General features: G+C 36.9%; 1 protein-coding gene across 1 annotated transcript in view; it reads right to left on the bottom strand.

Moving 5' to 3' along the window:
- Positions 1–12,566, bottom strand: part of MBD5 (methyl-CpG binding domain protein 5) — a 97,140-nt gene that overhangs the window by 57,860 nt on the left and 26,714 nt on the right. Inside the window, 1 exon segment of the mRNA XM_033164405.1 lies at positions 3,922–4,020. The gene's annotated coding sequence lies outside the window, so the exon portion shown is untranslated.

Raw genomic sequence — 12,566 nt, 5'->3', positions numbered from 1 at the left:
ATTGGGCCTAAGTAAAACAGATGGAAGTAAGTAGAACAAGAATGAGTCTTGAATAGCTGACTCAGATTCTACCTATGAAATGACAACCTGAACTACACTTTTTTTTTTTTATTAAAAAGAATCATTTGTATTCCTGCACTGTGGAATTCATTTACATGCAATTTGGTGATGGCTACCAGCTTAATTGGATTTAAGAAGGTATTAGATAAATTCATCAATGATTACTGGCCCTGATGGCTACACATAGATGGCACATTTCTGAATACCAGTTGCTGGGGAACAACATGCCCCTCGTGTCCTGCTTTGAGGCTTCTCACAGACATCTTGTTAGACATTTTGAGAAATAGAATGCTGGACTAGATAGGCATTGGAGTCTCATTCAGCAAGTCTTATGCCTTTAAATTGAATATACTTCTATTCTCCTTTTAAGGCCTTGAATTCTGCAGTTGTAAACTTTATTATTTGAATATCTCATCTCCTATATTCCAGTGTACTTTGCTTAACATATCAATAGATATGGGAAAACGTCTCCCTTTATACAAGAGAGTTCTGTTCATGGTATTTCATTCTTCAACAAATGTTTATTACAGTGAGCCACTGGCTAGTCAGCACTTTTGAAAAAATTCAGCCAGTCATTTATAAAACTACAAATGCTGCATTAATATTTTTTATTTTTGTTTTAAATCATAAAGGACTCCATCTTTATGAAGCCTGAAACTGAAAATTAAGCAATATTCTTGGTGCAATGAAATTAGACTGTGAATGATATTTATTTCCAAGTGAATGAGAATAGCCCATTAGGACTTAACTTTGCTGCCAAACTACTTATTGATTTCTTTTGGTTACTGAAGTAATACTGGGCAAAACCAAGACCCTTGACATCAGTAACTTTTAAAAGAATATATATTATTGAAACATTATCCACAAAAAATGAAAGTTCAAACTCAGAATAAAAGATCAAATATACTTCAACACAAGATTTGCATGGTTTCAAAAGTTATTAACAAGATAGATTTGTTCCCCCAGATGATAAAGCATTCTCTAAAGAGGTCGTCAATAACTTGATGCACATCAATGCTTTGTACATTTGTTCTGTTAAAATGCCCAAAGCTCAAGAAAAAGTTGTGGTGCACAAATATACACTTCAGAGAGGATGGCAGTGCCAAGGAAGAAGTTTGTACAATTATTTCAGTTTAGGAAAAAAATAACAACTCAATATCACCAAAACAGATGGATGAAGGAAGCAAAAGGATAGTAGCAGTTAGGCAAAGAAATAGTCAAATGAAATGAATGAAATCACATTGGTGTGCTTTCGATAAATGACATCTATGTTCAAATATATTTTGTTCAACAAAAATTTGAGTTATAGAGGTGTGTGGGAGCATGTAATTGTGTAGGAAATTGGTGTATCCCTCTGTAAGAAAAAAATGGTTTCAGCACAAGTGAAAAAAATATGTACAGACATTTTGTGGAGTTCTATGTTATCTTGAATGACTGGAAAAAAATTATGTACCTTTGGACTCCAGGCATAAAAATCATTTATTTTACAACCAAACTGGCTCCCCACTTATTCCTTACATCTTTACTTAATAGCAACCTGCCAAATTACTACTTCTCTCCCCCAGTTTGATCTTAAATAATTTCTTCATTTCTTACAGCATCATGGGATTGAGAACCAAAACTCCTCCTTTCTTCCACTGGAAAATTATCTCTGAAAAAATTGCCAGAATATTCCCTTAAGCTGAACCATTACCAACTTTATTCTCTTCCATTTCTAACCAGTATATTGATTGAGACAAAATCAGGGTAGAGATGGGGAGTTGATGAAAAACTTTGCCTCTCCTCACAATTGTTTTCTTCTTCACTCCTTTCACCCCTTTCAATAAGGGACTAAAAACGCCAGGATCCAGCTCCATTATCATATGTATTTGCCATTTTTGTCATTTTAAAATGTATTTCCAGTTACAGGTGGGTAGCCGTGTTGGTCTGCCATAGTCAAAACAAAATAAAATAAAAAATTCTTTCCAGTAGCACCTTAGAGACCAACTAAGTTTGTTCTTGGTATGAGAAGTGGTATCTGAAGAAGTGTGCATGCACACGAAAGCTCATACCAAGAACAAACTTAGTTGGTCTCTAAGGTGCTACAGGAAAGAATTTATTATTTTATTTTAAAATGTATTTATTTACTTAAAAAAATTATATTCTGACCATCATCTTAAGTGACCCCAGGGTGAGTTATAATGCTTAAAACAAATAGAATAAAGAACTAAGCAAAATATACAATTAATAATACCCCCAAATTGACTGGTTTCCATACTACTATTGTACAGAGTAGGCCTATTTCCTAAAACATTCAAAAGGCCCGGAGGAAGGTGGCTTGCAGCTGGTGTTGAAATGTCAGTGGCATTAGGGGAGAAGGTATTCCACAGGCAGGGCACCATTGCTGAGAAGGCTCTCTGGCGAATCACAGACCCGCTAAATGAATTAAGCAGTAGAATGACAAGAAGGGTGTCCCCAGCCAATCTCAAGCACAGACAAGACAATACAGGGAGAGGCATTGAGGCATTCCTTCAGATAACTAAGCCCTAAGACATTCAGGGTTTTATATATCAAAACTAAAAGCCTGGATTAGTTTCAGCACCACCTAGGCAGGCAGCACAAATCTTTTAAGTACCAATGCTACATGCTCTTGAGTCATCAAACCCATCAAACTCTGGCAGTTGCATTCTGCACTAGTGTCAATCTCCAAACGGTCTTTAGGAGCAGCCCCATGCAGAGTGCATTCCTATTTAAAGTTATGAGAAGAAAACATGCTTTACACAATACTGCTTCCTACAACTCAAATCCAAAAAGTTGGATTTCTGGTCTAGCTTGCTCTAAAATATGTTTGTTCAATAGATGATTGTAAAGAAAGAACACACTGAGCTAGAAATACTAATTTAAATCATGAGTTACATATTTTCCCAAGATGCTGGCACATATAGCCTGCTGACACACAATTTAGGAGAGTGTTTAATCCCATCTTCATTCCACTCACAATCTGCAAGTGGAACAGAAGTAGCTTCCTTCAAGCCCTGAACTTGGCAGCATAATGCCATCCATTAATACCAGCAATTAAATCTTTTTAATGAAGTCAAGGACAGTAGATAGGAAATCATGGAAAGAGTGGAAGGGAAGTAAAAGTTAAGATATATAAGATTTAAATAATTTGGAGGAATAGAGATCTGTTGTTGTTATTATTATTATCATTTGTTCATGTCTTATATCTATACTATTTCTTTCTTATTACTTTACATATGATTGTAACATATTATGTGTTGACAAAGATATATAACAGAAAAGCAAATAATTTTTTTAAAATGAAGTGTATTTGTACACACTGTCTCTACCAACAGAATGGTTTTCCACCCGCTGCAAACCAGAACATCTATACAATAAGGCAATCAAGACAACATTTATGTGAACGTTAAGGAAGCACCACTGTAAAATAAAATTATTCAGATTGTTTAGTTGTAGAGAGCCAGTGAAGCAGAGTGGTGAAGAGTGTCAGGCTAGGACCTAGGAGACCAGGGTTCAAATTCCTACTTGGCCATGAAGCTCACTAGGTGACCTTGCAGCAGCAAGAGGCCCCTTTAGCGAAAGCACGCCTCTAGTTTCAGGTTAAGAGCGGAACTCCAGAACAAAATAAGTTCTGTTCAAATAAGTTCGTAACTAGAGGTACCACTGTACGGCATTTTGAACTCCTTGGAGAAAAAGGGCATATATAAATGCAATAGGTAGGTAGGTAGGTAGGTAGGTAGGTAGACAGATAGATAACTGACACTTACTTCAGGAGGTGTATGGTCTTTTAGCTCCACTTACAATATTAGCAAGAGATCAAAGCACACTGATTACTTCATTTTAATGTTAACTTTTCCTTACCTTTACTGTATAAAATCCCAGATTTCAAAAGCCTTGTCTGTAAAGAGGATCATCTTCGGCAATTATTAAATATATCCAAAATATGTTATTCATGATAACCTGAAAGACAAACATTTCCAAATGAAGCTGGTTACAGCATAATACACCCTGGACAAACATTTATGAGCATTAATTCTTTCCAATTAATGCTAAGTTATTGTCGTACTATCTGTGTTTAAAGCAGGAACTGTTTGAAACCTTTTCAAACAGCTTTGCCCATCTAAGGAAGACTTCAGATTTGACAGTGATTGTTTATCACTCCCTGGGTCTAGATTTAGTTTCTTGAAAACAAGTATCTTCAACACACGGCCCACTATTAACCCAAACATGCATTTGGAGACGCAGTTGTTAACCTTTTATCATATATTTGCATGACGGCGGTGCTCCTGCTGAGAACCAACTTGGATCAGGCTTTAGGCCCACTACCGGTAGTAGATGCCAACCCATCAGTTGAAAATCATTGCTTTAAAGGGAGCATCACAGCAACCTCTCTCGGAACTGCAGAAACTACTCTTTCTCTCATGGAGGGTAATTTATTCCGAAAACCAACTAGATAGACCTGTTCCAGCAGCTTTAATCCTGATGCATATGGGTCTAGCATATGCGTGGTTTATGTCAGATCTCTAGGTACTGTATATAAGCTGAAAGATGTTCATTAAAATGGACAAGATTGTGCCGCAGCTGTTCTTGCAATCCTGAAATCTTTATGTGGAGCCCAATTTCTTTCATGTTATAATTTGCATTTAGTTCTTTCCCATGCATACTGCTTTCTATTGTTTCTTGCTGATTTTTCAGTCTGATTGGTTTGGCTTAAATGCATTTAAGTCAGGACAGAGGAACCTGCAACCCTTGGCCCAATTGCATGTGGACAGTATGGAAGGGGAAATTGAGAGGTGAGGGAAGAAAGTGAGGGAAGCGATGGACCTACCAAAAAAAATTGCCGACATCTATTTTAAGTTATATGGGTCATTTTCTATAGACATATTTTGTTCCCAAATGGGTCATACATCAGTTTGTACAGTATATCCATTTTCTCTTTCAAGTCATTTGTAAAGATATTGGCCAGCACTAGTTGAAGCCATGACTCTTTCAGAATGCCGACAGGTATCGCAGGTGAAGACTATAACAGAAGTCAAAGTACTTTTTATATTGCAACACAGAATCTCTTCCTATTACTAAGATGTGTTACAATATCTTACAAAAAAGGTTATTTTTACCCTAAATAACAGGAGTAATTATTATGTTACGCAAAAGAGTGAATAGTACTGCGACTAGAAAAATTTGTTACAGTAGTATAACACTTCACACTCTTTAAGATGAAACTGCTTCACGAAGGGGAAAGCTACAAATGCCTCAAGGAACAACCGTCTAAAGATTATTTCATTTAACACATTTGTGTCATCGCACAAAACTGCCAGCTTTTTGGAAGAGATAGAATTCTGAATTAATGAGCTATAGACTAACAAGCCTGCTCTTAACATTTTAACTTTTAAGGCTGACTGAATTATACCCATACTTTCTGTAAGTACAGGTGAATGGTAATTTCAAAGGAAAAACTAAAAATATTTATCAGATTAATTTGCAGTATTTGCTTACATATATGTCAGGAAAAGGTCATGTGAACATTATCTTGTAAAAGGTATTTCTTAAGTGCCTGCTGCCATTTTGGAAGAGGAGTGTTTCACTGAACTGCCAGCAATTGGACAAAGCATTATTGATATATTGTTAACAGCCATGATCTACATTATATCAGGATGACTTCCCAGAATACTGTAGACTTTATGTTTACAACTGTTGAGAAGTTCAATTTATTGAGCTGAGGTAATGATTCCCTTTAAGTGTTGACATACTACATTCAGATTTATTCTTTTAAAAGCAATATACATTTTTTTAAGGATTACACTTCTACAACAGAATAATTTCTCTTACTATCTAGCTCCAATCCAATGAACTATGGAGAGATCTCTCATGAGAGTTAACTGCTTAATGAAGAGCTAGTCAACCAATTTGCATCTGTTCAAATACCTACTTCAGTATCTCATATGAAGAGAGTATTCCCTTGAGCAAAACATTTCAAATAATTAAAAAGCATATAGAATGCAAGTGATGAAAAGTTACCTCCTCTTTCTACCTGATAATGGAAATACTGGATGAAAACACACATTCATCTATTTGAACAGAAAGAAAGAAAGAAAGAAAGAAAGAAGGAAAGAAAGAAGGAAAGAATCTGAGATACAAGTCTATTCAATTACTTAAAATAATGTAAAATCTTATGGGAGATGTAAACTGTTTATGGCAAATATTTTGAGACATTTTTATATTATCATAATAACTGTTATTGATCATCACAATAATACCATAGTATACAATAATAAAAACAAAAACAAGTAAAAACAGGTAAAACAGTCGTGCAAAAAACCATCAAATTCTGCCTGTGAGTTAATTCATTTTTCTGGAAATTTTATTTTTGGCGCCCTACAAAATGAATACAGTGGCCTGGTACATGGTAAACTGAACTATGCCTTACTGGGACCATGCAAATGTGCAGGCTTCTAGAGAGGAGGAACTCATAACCATTTTGCTTCATGGTTAGCAAGAAGCTATCATAAGCCCAGGTTCAGATGACACGCTAAAAGCTAAATTTTGGTTTAGGTCAGCATGGAAATAAAAAAGACTGGGAAGGAGCAAATTCTGACTTACTATGGTGTCCCAGACAAATGCAGGAGCCTGCCTAATTTCAATGGCCAGTGTGTTCCACAGGGCAGATGTCAATGCATGGAAGGACCTAGTCTGAGCCTCTCTGGAATAAACCTCCAACACATGCAGCACCACAAGGAAGACCCTATAGATGACTGCTATCAATGGGCAGATATGCAGGGAGTAAGGATCCCTCATAAATCCATGTCCCAAGTGATTTAAGGCTTGATATACCAATAAGAAAACCTTAAATCTGGCCCAGTAGCCTACTGCCAACCAGTATCATTATCTAAGCACTAGTGTTTTGTGCAGATGGATGGCAATTATGGACATTCTGCACTAGATGCCACTTCCAAACCAAATATAAAGGGCGGCCCCACATAAGAGTACATTGCGATATTCCAATTGTGAGGTTACCACTGTCAAGGAATGGCCAAAGGTGGTTGAAAATGCTCCTAGTCACCAAGGCTACTTGAGCTTCCAGTAACAATGAAGGATCAAGGAGTCCTCCCAGACTATGCATCTGTTCCAGTTTCGAATCACAGTGCAACTCCATCCAAAATAGGCAACTGGCCTGTATCCTGGACAGCCACAAGGCCTCTGTCGTACCTGGATTCAGTTTCACTTTATTCATCTTTATCCATCCCACCAGTATCCAGACAAATTAATATTTTAATGATTTGAATAATAACTTGTTTTTACTTCATCTAACAGCAAACTCAGCTGACAAACGAAGACAGAATTGTAACAAAAACAAGCCACTGAAAAGGAGCAGGGAAATATCATTGTATGTAGGGGAACACTAAGGTTTGAAGCAGTACAAATAAAATAAAATAAAATAAAATAAAGCCTCACAGAAGTCCACAATATTTAGGGAGAAAATTAAGGGCACAAAAAACCCTCATTATTGATGAGCATTTTCAGGGTACAAAAAAATGGGACATTGGGGTTGGGGGAAGAGAAGAGAGAGAATGCAGCATCATGAAGATGAAGCATTCTACACTGCAACTGCAACCCTTATAGTGAAATCAATATGTTATAAACTAACTGAGAAGGGTTACTTTCTTCCTCAAAGAATTATGGTGTGGGCTGATTCCCCCCCCCCCCCCAGATCTCCCACATACAGAACTTGATACCTGGTGCAAAAACTCAATTTACTGCAGTTATCAATCCTTTTACCAATTATTCTCAAGGGTTCAGGTGATGGAACTGTCATACCTTGCTCTCCTTCATGGCCTTGAGTTACCTTCCCACCAACACTGGCTGCTTGCAACAACATTTCAAGGAAGAAAAAAGAGAGTCCTGATTTTATTCTACAATTATGCGACTAAATCTAATGGGCAATATCCAACTAAGACATACTCAGAGGAGACATGCTGAAGTTAGTGATATTCACTGACTTTCCATAGGTCCTCTCTGCATATGATTAACCCTAGGTATCACCAAGTGATTCTTAGATTCCAAGCAATATCATGGGTATGAGGAGCTAGTTAAAATGACATTTTCACAACATGTGTAAATCATTCAAGAATGAGGCCATAACAAGCAACAGATACACTTATCCAACCTATAGACTTACTAACTTGCATATCAAAGCATGCATATACACAGCTTCTTGCAAAGCTGCTGAACGCCATATTGCAGTAACACAATGAGACAACTGCATGTTCTTGTCTTTGAAGAGCAACTGTAAATGCAGCCTTTGGCAAGCTGGTAGACCACATGACAGGAACAATGTTGTACTAGCCCACAATTAGTGGATTTGTAGGCCAATTGCCTCAGGACTACATATCATGGTAACTTGAGGGCACCAACAAAAATGATTAAATAAAAGATTTCAGTAAGTTTAAGGCATACCCATTCTCCATGCCTGAAACCAGCCAGAGATCCCCTTCACCTGTCACTTACATCCTCCAGACAGGATCCTGCTGGTGATAAAATATTGGTCCTCTGGGCATGGATAATGACTAGTTTGGGGACATGCTATAAGCAAAACATTTAATCAATTTAATCCTCAGCTGCACAGGGTGTAACACTGATTTGCCTTGTGGGCCACTTGAGAGAGAAGGGAAATTCTTCCCACAAGGCAAATTAGTCAGCTCTTATACCTGCATTTATATACACTTTTTCTTTTGTGAACCACAGTGGATACACAAGATGGACAATTGACAGGCCATGAGGTCCAAGAATTACAACTGCATGTTCTGTTGTGTGTTTCCACAAGGCGTGGAAAACTCACTCTCCTTTCAGTACCACAGCTTGAAAAACAAAATGCTATTACAGTACTACAGTGGTACCTCAGGTTGAGGATGGGATCCGTTCTGGAAGTCCAGTCGGATCCCGAGGTTTCTGCAACCTGAGGACTGCTTATGCACATGCGCGCAGCAAAACCTAGTCAAATACTTCTGGGTTTGCCGTTTCGCATCCTGAAGTTTACATAACCAGAGGATTCATAACCAGTGGTACTACTGTATATCTGTCCACATATACATATTTCCAAAATATTAAGATTTGCTTACAAGTTAAATGGTAGTTGTTCGGCAGTGATATGAATATAGCATACCACGATTGTTTAAGTGTAAAAGAAATCTAGGTATATTGTTGTTCCTACAATTGGCAACTGAGAGCACCTGCTTAAGTGATTGCTGTACTGCCCATCACTGAATTAAAGCTTTAGTAGTTAATGCAAACCAAACTGAAAACATTTAAAGCAAAGATATGAAGGTTTCAACCTCTAACATTTCTTGATATCAATCAGTGGTTGTCACAGGGTGTGGCAGGAAAGAATGGCAATTGTGGTGGGAAGATTCAGGAACAATCAAAGAAACATTTAAACATTTCATTTATGCTGATGAGGAAATGAGTGTTAGTTTGTCTCAAATTAGAACTAATATAAATGAGATTACCCAGCAAAAGTAAGCTCACACTTCTCATTGTGTTCCTATACATACATAAGGTACATATGTATGAGGCTTGTTGATAATTATATTATGGGAATGATTCATGTTCTGATGTAGCTGCATTGTTTTATACTTTCTGGATGTCCCATGATCATATTATAAAGTAGTTGTGTTCTATGTTATAAATCAAGCACTGCCAGGAGTTGTTTCTTATTGTTTTCCATGTATTTTTTATCAATTAAAAATTTGGTGTGGCGCGAGCCAATTTTTATTCTGAAAGTTGTAAGGAATTATTACCCCATTCATTTTATAGTTAATTTTGTACTAGATGCTAAAAACACACTACATGTTTTATGTTGTTCCAATATACCATTGTGGCAATTAATCTCAGCATAACAAGGGTAGATACAAACACTAATATGTAACAGCTCCTCCACCATCATGGAGAATGAGAGCCTGAAAGATTCAAGACAGACAGGAATGAATGTGCACAACACACAGTTAACTATGGAATTCAACACCACAAGATGTAGTAATGGCCATCAACTTGGATGGATTTAAAAGGGAATTGGACAAATTAATGGAGGACAAGACTACCAATGGCTACCAGTCATGATGGCTGTTTACTACCTCCGTTATAGGAGGCAGTATGCTTCTGAGTACCAGTTGTTGGGGAACACAGGCAGGGAGAGTGCTAATGCACTCATGTCCTGCCTTTGGGCTTCCCATAAGCAGCTGGATGCCACTCTAAGAACAGGAGGCTGGACTACATAAATCTCTGACGTGATCCAGCAGGAGTCTTCATTCAGTTTCCCCCATCTTTTCTTTCTCACACTAGACAAGTTTCAACCACATGCCTGCTAGTCACCCAGCCTATCTGTGGAGATTTCAATACTTGATGGCTCAGTCAGTGCAAATCTGAGTTGTTTTACAGGCTGAACTTACAGTTGTTATGTAATACAATACATACCAAATGAAAGGGCAAACAATTCTAATCTAAAAATACTAATTTGGTGGCAACAGAAGGATTGCAAACTCCCTGACCTTTGGAAGATGGCAGATATATATCCACTGCATAAGCCATTGCTGCAGTTTATACATCTAAGCTGGTTCTGGACTTTCTACCAATCCATGAAGCAGATGGTAAAATAAAGCAGAGAAGCCTCTTGCTGGGTCTCATCCTTAGGATTCAGTTTTCAGGCAACTCAACATTTCCTTTATGGGGTGGAATACAGTTTAGTGCCAGGGCACTTGCTTTGTGTGTAGAACCTTCCAAGTTCAATGCCCAGCGCTTTATAAAAGGTGACGGGAAAGACTGCTGAAAGACCTGCTGCCAGTCAGAGTAGGCAATGTAGAGCTAGATGATGACACTGATGATGATTATTAAAAACCCTGACATAGTATATGTCAGCTTCTAATGCCATTTGCTGGTTGTGCACATAATACTACCAGGGTTTTTCTGCCACTACCTACAACCACAAATCTTGGTTCTAGAACTGAAAGTGGGTTAGCCTATAACAGCCAAAGAGGAAACTCCTAAAAGAGAGAAAAGTAGGATGCAGTTTGTTTTGAGAGCACATGGGATGAATACCCCCTTGGGAACTAAATAAAAAGATTTGTAGGCTGATTGTGAAACATAAAATCAGCAAACTCATATTTGCTTCTACAACACTTTGATGTCAAGAGAGATTGGTGGATTATGAATAGCCAGAGCTTCTGATCCTATTTGCAAAGCTTTAACACTTAAGTCAAAAGAGCTAAACCTATTCTGATTTTTTTTCTAGTATAAGCAAAGTCCACAAGATTTTTAAGAGCAACTTCTATGTAGGTTTTTAGGGAATAGCAAGAATAAGCATAAGTGCAGAAGCAAGGACAACAGTACAAAGACATTACTGTGACAGCACATAAATCTACCAATTCTTATCATTCTACATCATGAGCCAAATTGTTCACATATAATTTGTATATGCCATCATTTAGCTATAACTTATATGAATTATTGGATGTCAGGGTGTGCTTTGGTCGATATTTAATCGTTCTTTAGCAATGACAATGTACAATTTACAGCACCAGGCTAGATGTGGCAGCTCCTAAAGGCCAATTCACAGATTACAGTCTTAATGAGGAACACATGTAAGCCACCCCCCTCTGCTTGCATTAACATCCAGAAGAATGGAGAAATTTCTCTTCCCAGTGACAAATATGTACAGTTGTCACTGGAGAGCAGCCTTCCCGTTACCTTCTCTCGTTGCATGATCTTGCTAGGTAGACGTGGCAAGCAGTTTCCCAGGTGCTTCAGCCAACGCTCATGTATAAAAAATCAGGGTGGATAAAAATCAATTGTTTTTTATAATAAATAAAGAAATAAGATTTTTAAAATTTAAATCAGACTTTAAATATATAATGCTTTTGGAGGAAAAATCTTTCTAAAGTTAGTTTTCTGTTTAAGTTACCGGTACATTAGAGTCCAAAGGCTATTCATCAGGAAATAAGGAATTAAAAAAAAAAAACTTTTTCATGTGTGCTAAAACTCGTCTATTTTTTTTAAATAAATCATTTAACCATATCAGTTAACAAACATGGATACATATGCTATAATGTTATTGTTTTAGTTAAATAATTTTTTTAAATTGTTATTAAGGAAATGATTATTTTTCTCCTTCCAATAAAGTACAGCAGAAAAATTGTCCAAATATAAAGTTAACTTATTGAACCTCACAATAAATTCATAATTATCTGTCTATGTATTTCTAATAGTATAACCAAACCAGTAATTTTTTATATAACTGTAAAAACTACTCAGAAAATTTATTATTCCAAAAATGAAACCTTCGTCTGGTTGTAAATATGCAAGAATGAGTCTTTCTGTAATCAAGTCTTACTGACTAGTGATTTAAATCGATTTGATTTAAATCAAATCCACCCTGTAAAAAATAAAAATAATGGAGCTAATGGAGATTTAAGTATTAGGCATGAATATATATTATGACCACTTCACAAATCACATAG

The sequence above is a fragment of the Lacerta agilis genome, chromosome 1 (genome assembly GCF_009819535.1).
Source record: "Lacerta agilis isolate rLacAgi1 chromosome 1, rLacAgi1.pri, whole genome shotgun sequence".
Lineage (NCBI taxonomy): Eukaryota > Metazoa > Chordata > Lepidosauria > Squamata > Lacertidae > Lacerta > Lacerta agilis.
This window is presented reverse-complemented; position numbering and strand designations above follow the sequence as displayed.